Source organism: Spodoptera frugiperda, chromosome 2 (assembly GCF_023101765.2).
Source record: "Spodoptera frugiperda isolate SF20-4 chromosome 2, AGI-APGP_CSIRO_Sfru_2.0, whole genome shotgun sequence".
Taxonomy (NCBI): Eukaryota; Metazoa; Arthropoda; class Insecta; order Lepidoptera; family Noctuidae; genus Spodoptera; species Spodoptera frugiperda.
The window spans coordinates 9,183,729-9,195,204 of record NC_064213.1 but is presented as its reverse complement, the minus strand read 5'-3'; the positions used below and the strand labels follow the sequence as shown (position 1 = coordinate 9,195,204).

The 11,476-nt window shown below is 36.4% G+C and overlaps 1 long non-coding RNA gene across 3 annotated transcripts; it reads right to left on the bottom strand.

Moving 5' to 3' along the window:
- Nucleotides 1-228: 228 nt before the first annotated feature.
- On the bottom strand, nt 229-10,503 carry LOC118269336 (uncharacterized). 3 transcript variants are annotated; one of them, XR_007706539.1, is made up of 4 exons: nt 10,309-10,503; nt 9,358-9,568; nt 7,868-7,966; nt 229-341 (listed from the first exon to the last, which is right to left on the bottom strand). It is a non-coding gene; the product is annotated as an uncharacterized LOC118269336 (long non-coding RNA). The 3 variants fall into 3 exon arrangements; XR_004783101.2 differs by lacking the exon at nt 7,868-7,966 and having other exon boundaries at nt 229-438; nt 10,309-10,501; XR_007706538.1 differs by lacking the exon at nt 229-341 and having other exon boundaries at nt 7,757-7,966; nt 10,309-10,501.
- Nucleotides 10,504-11,476: the final 973 nt, after the last annotated feature.

Below are 11,476 nucleotides of genomic sequence, written 5' to 3'. Positions count from 1 at the left end.
CCATTAGTGGTGGTCGGATGGCTCTTTGAAGCGCGCGCAGAATAGGTATGCCTGAGCCTATAAAATTGATAAGTCTGCCTGAATCAATATGCCTTTAAAACCACTATCATTGCATCAACAATGTAATTTATAACTTGCTTAAAGCAATAACCAATCGCTTAGGTCCCTACACCATATCTACACAGAGAAAACTTCACGAACAATTTTCAAAATGAAAAATACTTTAGAAACTTTGTGGTAAAAACTGTTTGTATAATGTTAAAAGACAAGTATGAGACACGTTACAATATAATGTTAAACTAAAACTATTCACAGCACATGTCGCCATTCTGTTAACACTACTACGTGATTCACAAAAGTAATTCGTTTCATCTCCTACAAACTTCATAAGATTATCCCTGTTGAACGATATTCTTTCTCTTAATAAACACGTTCATTCTGTAAAATAAAAATAATTTAATATTAATTTGTCGGACATGCGAGACGCGGGGAGGATAGCTTGGTGTGGCTCTTTGTTGTGGGAAATGTTAAGTAGTAGAGAAGGGCTAGAGGACGATCCGCAACCAGATTGTCTGACCAGCTCAAGGAAAACCCAGCATTGAGGTTCTACACCACAATACAAATAGCCGCACACAGGAGCCAATGGAGACTATTCCTCCGAATGATCACAATCCTCAATAATGAGGGGCCGATTAGAGAGAGAGAGAGATCGGACACAAAAGTAGAAACTCTAATCTTTTGATCTCAGTTCAGAATTTTGATTTAGATTAGAAAACTATTTTGTTTTAGAATCAGTCAAAGTCTAACTAATAAGTGGCTAGTAACGAAAACTACATAGTAAGTAGCAAAAAAGAATACACGCGCCAGACACAATTACATTGTGTGTACATTAGTATCTATCGAATATGACAAAATAAAAAAATATGTGTCTAATATTTTTTCATTACCTATCTGACGCACTAAATAGATTTTTAATTTTCGTACCGCGTCATTATCCGTACCTATTAATGGCGCAATTTGTTCCAAAAGGACAACGTGTGAAATTATATAGAAAAGGGCTGCGTATAGTTATTGTGGAAGATATAAGTGAAGATATAAATTATATTATAATAGCATTTCTCTATTGAAATTGTTTTAAACATTCACCAGTTATCTCTTTACACATCAGATTCCCACTCATACATTCGCTCATCGGCCAAACCATCCAAATAAGATTTGAACAAAATAAATAGTCTGAACACAACTTAACATATTCTAATACTTATATTAGAATTATAAAAAATACTCACTGTTAAATATAACAAAATAATAGTTACTACCACTAGCGTCATCTGGTGTCTTAGTTACGAACTAATGATATACAATGTGATAGGGGTGAGACTTCTAACCCGTTAAGGCTGAGTACTACATCTAATTTTATCGACAAAAAAAATAATATGGGGTGTTGAACCCCTAATTGAAAAAAATTAAAAATAGTGATTTTTTCGGTAAAAATAATTCACAAATGATTTTTATTTCCACCAAAACATTATCAAACATATGAAAAAAGTAATGAATTAGTTAGCCAAGGTTATTAGCTACCGTTATTTTTTTTTTGTTTCTACGACGCATACAACGTTTGATATCAAAAAAAGTAAAAAAAAATATTAAAATAGCCATAATTTTTAGGGGGAGGGGATTCGACCCCTTCGACCCCCGACTTTTGTCGATAAAATTAGATATAATAGTACTCAGCATTAACGGGTTAGAAGTCTCACCCCTATCACATTGTATATAGACCTATGAATTGTTTAACTTCTTGTGTATTTTCTATAACGTCAAATGTTGTTTATAGAGAAGCTCTACAATAATTAAGTTATGTATCCTAAAACAACAGGTTGGACTGCGGGACTGCAGGCAGAAGTGAACACTTTTGCCGGAGCAAGACTTAGTTAGCGCTTTGTGGACGGTCCTTTAGTTAGTTCTAATAGCGAAGCCGGGGCGGGTCACCAGTCAGCAAATAATACCATCTGCGATTCAGTCCGAAATAAATGGGGCCAGTCATTTACATAATATTATGTCAATAATCCAAGTCGAACAAAAAATAATCACGCAAATCGGTCAATAAATGTCGAAGTAATCGGTGTACACACACACAAAAGAAATGATACCAGCTAAATTAAGAGCTTCCTCCTTTTTGGGAAGTCGGTTAAAATATGAATGGATCTAGTAGTATTTTGTTTATTTGTGTTTTTAAGTTGCCTATCCTGAAGGTATGTTTTTAATAGAATCTGCCGATTTGTTTTGTAATGGCAAATGTCAAACCAAACTGTCAAAAAGTATTGACGGGATCAGAAAAACGTCAAATGTTGCGTTTAGTTATTTTTAGAGGTGAAATAGATTTATGATTTATTTAATATTGGAATACATAAAATAAAACCATAATTGTTAACATGAGAAAGTATTAATATCTAAACTAACACATTATTTACAACTTAAAAATACCAAAAAAATGAGGAATAAAAACTAACTTAAAACTAAAATTAAGGCAATAGGCGTGGTTAGGTGTGGTTAGGCGTCGAAGTACTCGTCCGCATCGCTGTCATTGGGGAACGTTCCCAGAAGACTGGCCGCATTGCCACGTTGTATGGCAATGCTTATCTTTTGACCGAAGAAATAGCCAGCCTTCTGGTCACGCGTAGAGTCGAATAGCTTATGTGCAATTTCTTTATATAAAGAATGTGCACCAGGACCCCATGGCCCTAGTGTTTCGACCCCAAACGGCTCAAAACAATAATTGCCAACTAAGTTAGAATATTTGCGCCGCTTGAGGTCCTCTGCCGCGGAAGCAGCCGCACCAGCGCATGCAGCAGTGCTTAGAAGGTGAGATGGCGCAAGGGTGTCTACACACGTAGCGTCCCACACCAAAGGCCTACCCATCTTCCAAGGCAGCAACGACATACCATTTGGTCTCTTGCCATCATCACGTACCAAACCATTAGGTTCTAATACGGCTGGTACGCCGGCTGAGGCGAGAGCACGACGAATAATGTCGTTGATGCTGGCATGACGACTTATGCGGCCTGCACTTCTACGACATGAAAGACCATGGTGTCCCGAGCCATCGACTCTTTCTCCACAGTGACAACAATGCGGAGAGACACAGGGAGCACCCAACCGTAAGCACACAGCTAGCCGGAACGTAATGTCATCCAACATAGTTCCTATGTAGGGTGACAGGAGCGCCTGAAGCCACAAACCTGATTCCCACTCTCCCACAGCCAATAAGCGAGCTCGCTCTGCAGCATTAGAAGAAGAGTTGATTAATGACTCACGAATAATACTGCACAGCGGCACGTCCCATTGTCTCTGAGAAGAAGGGTGAACAGGTAAATCAGTAAGTGGACAGGCCATTTTCCAAGCTTCCACTGCATCAGTCAAACACGGCACCTCAAAACTAGCCAGTGATGGAGAAAGAATTTTCCTGACTAATTCAGAGGTACTGTGGACCGATGAGAGAAATGCTGGTAAGCTAATACTTGAAATTTCGAAATTTTAATAGAATTAGCGATAACCCCAATGCCGAAGTGTTCCAACTTCAGCCATATAGTCTCATGCTCGTTTTGAAAATATGTTTTATTCCTAATCCTAACATATACTGGTATATACCTAGCATGTACTAAATCGGAATGGTAAAAGTAAAAAATACCGCTGAGGATTTTAATAGCTAAAAGCGCCGCCAAATGCTTGTATTAATACCGTATGGGGGAACCTCATATGATTTAATTTAGACTACATATATTTTATCATCTTGGCTGACAATATGCGAAAAATGAGCGTAATAGGCCCAGTAGTTAAACCAAAAAGTGCATTTTCTCTTTGAGCTAATTTGAACTCTCTTTAGACATACAACATTATAACAACCGCACCGCATGTCCGTAACGTTCCTAGACAACTTTCAACATAACAGCTCTTCTGTGGTCAAGGTTATTTGGAGCTGTTCACACAGAATTTAAATCTGGATTTATTTAATTATTTATTTTGTTTCAATTTTCTAATTTTCTGTTTTCGTTGAAATATTTATTTATATTATATCATATGAGTGATCTCCATACTGTACATCACGTAAATAATACTCAGATTTCAATGATAATTTACTTGATTCTAATGTAGGCAATCTAATTTTTTTACGGCATCGAGTATTTCTTTTTTTATTGAAACAATGAGTTTGTTTTTTCTTGTATAGAAGCCCTATTTTAGTTTGTCAGTATACAATTATAATATGAGCACCATGTTAGACTAGTAGGTAGTTTAAATTGCAACTACTAATTCGTGGGTTAAGAACTAGAGTAGCGTAAGGGCAAAATGACAACTTCTCAGGAGAGCCGAAAAACAATTCAAATTTACCTACCGTCAACTTGTAGGTCTATTATGGCAAAATCTATAGTATCTGTATATTTGTTTTTTACTTAAAATAAAGCTTTATTTATTGGCTACAGAATACTGTAAATTCATGGTCAATAAAAAAACGGTTTCGTTTAAAAATGTATATTTTTCTAAAACTGGTTGACATACGTCATAATAACGGACTGCATTACTTTAATTATTTAGTGCAATAGTAGCGTAACCCACCCTTACGTTTTTTTTGGCACGGAGAAAAATTACAAGGCTACAAAATCAAACTTTCTGCGTTAATAACGTATGACAAGATACGCCATTTGAGCGATTACATTGAAGGCATAATTCGGTGTCCTATTCGCTCGTAAGTCGAGTTACAATCGTTGTGCTCATAACTTTATTGACAAAATAATGTCAAGATTATTGTAAGTAGAAATACTTCCTTTTAGTAATAAACAAACTTCTTTTCTTTTTATGCGTTATTATTGTACTAAGCAATCTACACACTACATCGTTCCAGTTTTTCGGCACATACAAATATGGGGATTGAAAAAGCGAATAGTGAAAAAAAATTTTTTTTGCGTTTTTGCCCTTACGCTACTCTAGTTCTTAACCCACGAATTACTGCCGCACTCAGAGACATTGAACGGCTATCTATTCCTTACCTACTACTACCTATTCCTTAGTAACGATTTTGTCCCGAAAACGAATGCTAAAGACTGTTTTGTGTAACCATTAAATGACTCTGAGTAAGGCAGTTAGTCTTTGATTAAATCTTGTGCGCACTTTCAAAACGACTTGAAAAACCCTTCAAGAACTGCTATTTTAAGCAAGGAACTGTGACTCACTTATTGGTGACATTCTACTTCAAACAGTTGGCAATGGTCTTTTTCCACGGGAGGACTTTAGTAATCGCCTCGCCAAAGACGGGGGTAGACATTGGATGATTTTGCCTCTCAAAAATAAATAGGGGCCGAAAATTTTTGGCTTTAGTATCTTTCTATTAACACTGCCTAATATTTTCAATGTACAGAATAAACACTTATACAGTTTTATTATATGTTAGATTATATGTCTTGTATTCCATTCAATTTGGTTCCCGCGTTTCCGTGGGATAAAAAGTAGCTTATGTGTATTCCAGACCATAATCTACCCTTGTTCCAAATTTCATACCGATTCCTTCAGCCGTTTAGACGTGATTGAGTAACAAACATTTATGATATTAGTAAGATTTACTAATTACTTAAACAATGAAATCAATATAATTGCACTTACACATGGTGGAATTTTTATTTATTATAATCATACCAAAAACGAGGTCCAAAATTTTATCAATCGCCAGGTCAATCAGAGTCTCACCGAAAACTAATAGTAATGTGCCAATAATCAGAAGTATTACAATACACACCACTAAAGATATAGCAAGGCTTTTAAACAAGCAGCAACTGAAACAAAACATTTTATACAAACAAAATGTCCCAGCAGGTGTTTCTGTGAAGCTGTGATATCATTCAGGTCGAATCGAGCCGAATTAAGTGTGCGAGGGCCGTGCTTCGGCACGGCTCAGATCTATCCAAGTTCAAACAAGTGAACAAACATCACAAACCCATTCTCTCGTCCTCATTGTACGGCTACACTTAAAAGTTCGTGTTCGACCCATGACTTAGTACTTGGCCAAAAAATGTATTCTTCAGTACGTCGCGTTCATTTCACGTAAACCATGGACGAGGCAGTTGTGCTGTATCAATTGGCGGCTAATAGTTATTTCTTTGATTTTCTTTATCTCTATTTCTTTAATAAAAAAGAGTGGGCCAGAAAGATTAATAAAAGGTGAAGATGGATGTTATATGTAAATAATAATAAAGAAAAAGATTTAATCCCTTTTTTTCTTATAGTTCACATTCATAAGTAAAGTTTATTATCTTCTTTTTTAGTATGAACTTTAAGATGCTCTCATTGCTCATGAAATTTATGTCGCGAACCCGAATATGCCAACCGCACGAAGTTTATCGCGACAATACCTTAGGGCAGCGCGTAGGGCATTTGTGTTGGAGGAAATGATTCGGGATAGGAGGTAATCTGTGGCCAGTCGTTTTACCACAGCGCAAATGTTCGCATTATCGTGACTGTGTAGCCCCAGCATATGACACACATATGCACCATCGCTCACTTACCTTCATACCTTGCATACCTGGAACCTACGCAACCTATAATATTTTCTAAGATAAGGTAAACCATTCTCACTGCAAATAGTAGCAGAACTTACCATACATTACAAATATGCCTCTGAAACTGGTCGGGTACCGAAACCTACGGCACAGGTTTTTCTTTTTCAAGTAATCGCAGAGCATTTTTAAGTTTTATTGTAGGTACCTATACTATACTAAGCGATCTACTACTAATAATACTGTAATAGCTGGAACTACGGTTATTCTACCGTTTTCCAGTAAAGCCTAAAATCAATTCTCAAAGTAAACAGAAATAAGTATTATGTCACTTACCACATGGTGGAATTATTTATTTATTTCTATGAACAAAACTGAGTACAAACTACAAAGTGGTTTATAAAGTTGTCATTGTGACACAACGTAAACATGACGGTAGACAACTTTAACTATTCTGTTAAATAGCCAACTTGTAACCATTCTCTTTAGTAACAAAACTAACATTATTGTGGCAGTAGCATAAACCTATTGTAGTACCTAAATCACATTTTAATCTTATAGATCTTATCAAATATCTATTGGTACCTATCAATTCAGATAAACTTTTATTACATTTAATTATAACCAAACTAAAATCTTAAAAAAAAAATATTTACTATTTACATAGCATCAAACAATTCGTTCGCATCGACGTCAATAAGGGAAGTGCCCAGAAGACTGGCAGCATTGCCATGTTGTATGTCCTTGCTTATTCATGCTCACGAGACGGTCACACGAGAAACGTCGACCAGGCTTTTGTAGATATTTTTAAATAAACTGCTGCAATTTTTTTTAATTACTTCTCTCGCCTTGAGCGAAGCGAGGACTGTCAGACTTACTGACTAAATAAAAACCACCCCGATCCTACTCGAGCTTTTCGAGCCGGAGCCCCGTTAAACCCGCTATGTAGTCTGCAGTTCCAGATCAGGCATCAGTCCTACTGGACCCCATTAGTGGTGGTCGGATGGCTCTTTGAGGCGCGCGCGGAATAGGCATGCCTGAGCCTATAAAATCGATAAGTCTGCCTGAATCAATGAGCCTATAAAACCACTATCATTGCATCAACTATGTAATTTATAACTTGCTTAAAGCAATAACCAATCGCTTAGGTCCCTGCACTATATCTACACAGAGAAAACTTCACGAACAATTTTCAAAATGAAAAATACTTTAGAAACTTTGTGGTAAAAACTGTTTGTATAATGTTAAAAGACAAGTATGAGACACGTTACAATATAATATTAAACTAAAACTATTCACAGCACATGTCGCCATTCTGTTAACACTACTACGTGATTCACAAAAGTAATTCGTTTCATCTCTTACAAACTTCATAAGATTATCCCTGTTGAACGATATTCTTTCTCTTAATAAACACGTTCATTCTGTAAAATAAAAATAATTTAATATTAATTTGTCGGACATGCGAGACGCGGGGAGGATAGCTTGGTGTGGCTCTTTGTTGTGGGAAATGTTAAGTAGTAGAGAAGGGCTAGAGGACGATCCGCAACCAGATTGTCTGACCAGCTCAAGGAAAACCCAGCATTGAGGTTCTACACCACAATACAAATAGCCGCACACAGGAGCCAATGGAGACTATTCCTCCGAATGATCACAATCCTCAATAATGAGGGGCCGATTAGAGAGAGAGAGAGATCGGACACAAAAGTAGAAACTCTAATCTTTTGATCTCAGTTCAGAATTTTGATTTAGATTAGAAAACTATTTTGTTTTAGAATCAGTCAAAGTCTAACTAATAAGTGGCTAGTAACGAAAACTACATAGTAAGTAGCAAAAAAGAATACACGCGCCAGACACAATTACATTGTGTGTACATTAGTATCTATCGAATATGACAAAATAAAAAAATATGTGTCTAATATTTTTTCATTACCTATCTGACGCACTAAATAGATTTTTAATTTTCGTACCGCGTCATTATCCGTACCTATTAATGGCGCAATTTGTTCCAAAAGGACAATGTGTGAAATTTTATTGAAAAGGGCTGCGTATAGTTATTGTGGAAGATATAAGTGAAGATATAAATTATATTATAATAGCATTTCTCTATTGAAATTGTTTTAAACATTCACCAGTTATCTCTTTACACATCAGATTCCCACTCATCATACATTCGCCCATCGGCCAAACCATCCAAATAAGATTTGAACAAAATAAATAGTCTGAACACAACTTAACATATTCTAATACTTATATTAGAATTATAAAAAATACTCACTGTTAAATATAACAAAATAATAGTTACTACCACTAGCGTCATCTGGTGTCTTAGTTACGAACTAATGATATACAATGTGATAGGGGTGAGACTTCTAACCCGTTAAGGCTGAGTACTACATCTAATTTTATCGACAAAAAATTAATAATATGGGGGGAAAATATTGAACAATTTTTTCGGTAAAAATAATTCAGAAATCATTTTTTTCTCACCAAAACATTATCAAACATATGAAAAAAGTAATGAATTAGTTAGCCAAGGTTATTAGCTACCGTTTGTCGTTTTTTTTTGTTTCTACGACGCATACAACGTTTGATATCAAAAAAAGTAAAAAAAAATATTAAAATAGCCATAATTTTTAGGGGGAGGGGATTCGACCCCTTCGACCCCCGACTTTTGTCGATAAAATTAGATGTAGTACTCAGCCTTAACGGGTTAGAAGTCTCACCCCTATCACATTGTATATAGACCTATGAATTGTTTAACTTCTTGTGTATTTTCTATAATAAAATAAGTGTATAGCTTTCTATTACTCACCACACCGCCATATACATAGATTTATTTAAACATAATATATTTTCCAAAACAGGTCGTGTTCACTGTCAATATCAACTAATTTGTCGCAATACTGCATTTGTCCGGTTTTCTTTCGCAAATACTCTTCCTGTCTCATTTTGTGTGCCATAGTATGAAAAACGCGGGATAAACCTTGTGAACACATTTTCATCTTCTGGTAGATCTAATAGAGCTGGAAATTAAAATACTCTTTAAATAAAATGACTCTATAATTGTGGGAGAGTCATGCTTCGGCACGAATGAGCCGGCTCGACCGGAGTGATACCACGACCTCACCGAAAACCGACGTGAAACAATACTTGCTTTGTCTTTCGTTGTGTGAATGAGGTTACCGGCCCAATTCCCGATCTTCCCAACCCTCGATTCCCCAACAACCCTTAAATTCCTAACCCCCAAAAGACCAGTAACGCACTTGTAACGCCTCTGGTGTTTCAAGTGTCCATGGGCAGCGATTGTAAAATGTATGATTGCGTGATCTATAAAAAAAAATTAAAGCATACGAAGTAAAATTTTTAATATTTAAGTTAATACGACAACCCTCAAACATATTTTAGAGAGTGGTATCTGCGGGAAAACGTCCACTGCTAAACTTTTATTTCCTATCCTTTAGTCTGCCACATCGTTCCACAATCTATAAGAGTGCTAAGGGCTTCTCGTGAGTCTGACAATGTCGGTTGTCGGTGACGGTGAATTACTATTAATTTATAAAAAAAAACCACCTAACTTGATTTCCTTCTGTGTCGTGCTAACTAACATCTCTTTATAATTACAATTTCACATACAAGACACGCCCAGACCCACAACAATTTGTGGATCCCACAGAATGTTGTTCCGTACGAGAATTTAACCGCCTCTGCGTCAACCGTGCGGTCAAGACAATATTATTAATGAGCATAATAAATTAAAGCTTACGTGAGTCTTCCAATAACATTAAGAGTACAACACCAACAGCTACAGCCATGAGAACGATGCACAGGCAGTTGAAGAGCACGTTAGCCCAGGAGTGACCACAGCAGAATCTCAGGTTGGGCAAGGCACTCCAACCCATTCTCCCACACCTACTCCACCTACTAGCTCCACACCCACCCCCTCCACACCAACTCCACCCACCCCCTCCACACCTACTCCACCCGACCCCCCCACACTTAGTCCACCCGAGCCCCCCACACTTACTCCACCCAGTCCCCCCACACTTACTCCACCCAACCCCCCCACACCCACTCAACCCACTCCACCCACCATCACCAATTATGCAGTTGCGAAGACTGATGATCATAAAAAATATAAATTATATAATACGAGTATTAGGCTTCTACTTATTAATTCTAGGTACGCTTTTTTGGTTTTTACAAAAATATTTAGGTAACTTAATTAAATAAGGAAAAAAAATTCAAATGAAATAATTGCGTTAGGAATGAAATTCGAAGAGGATATTTTTTTATATACTTCCGACTAGATTAAAAGTCGTTTAGTCAAGTCTTGCTATAAAAATGTTATGTTTATAGCTATCCTCAGCTCTGAACCCTCGCAACCTTTCAGAAGGCCATCAGCAACTAAGTGTTATTGTTATCATTTCAGATTCTTTATAAAATTATTATTATATACGAAGCAAAATACAAGGAAATAGGCACTGGGCGCTATGGTTGCCAAGCGTAAAAAGTTAGGCGCTTTACAAGATAAGTTTTTCTAGCCAATCATTGTAAAATCACATCTTTGTTTGTTGATATTATTTTCCTTGGTACCTACAGCATAACGATTATCGTTTTGTTTTCAGTTTATGTAAAGTTTACATGTAACTATTATAAGGTACATAATGTACTTGTCGAATTGTAACTTAGCCTTTGTCATCTTATTATCATAAGCCGGAAGACGTCCACTATTAAACAAAGGCCTCCCCCTTAGTCCTTTACTTGTATTTCAATATATTATTTACCTATTTATATAATACAAGAAATACAAACCACATTATCTTATATAACGCATGTCCACGATCGTCAAATCTATCTCATACTAAGTATCTTCGGCCGAAGATTTATTCATAAACTCTGATTGCTGAGACATCAATAAATATGGTAAAATT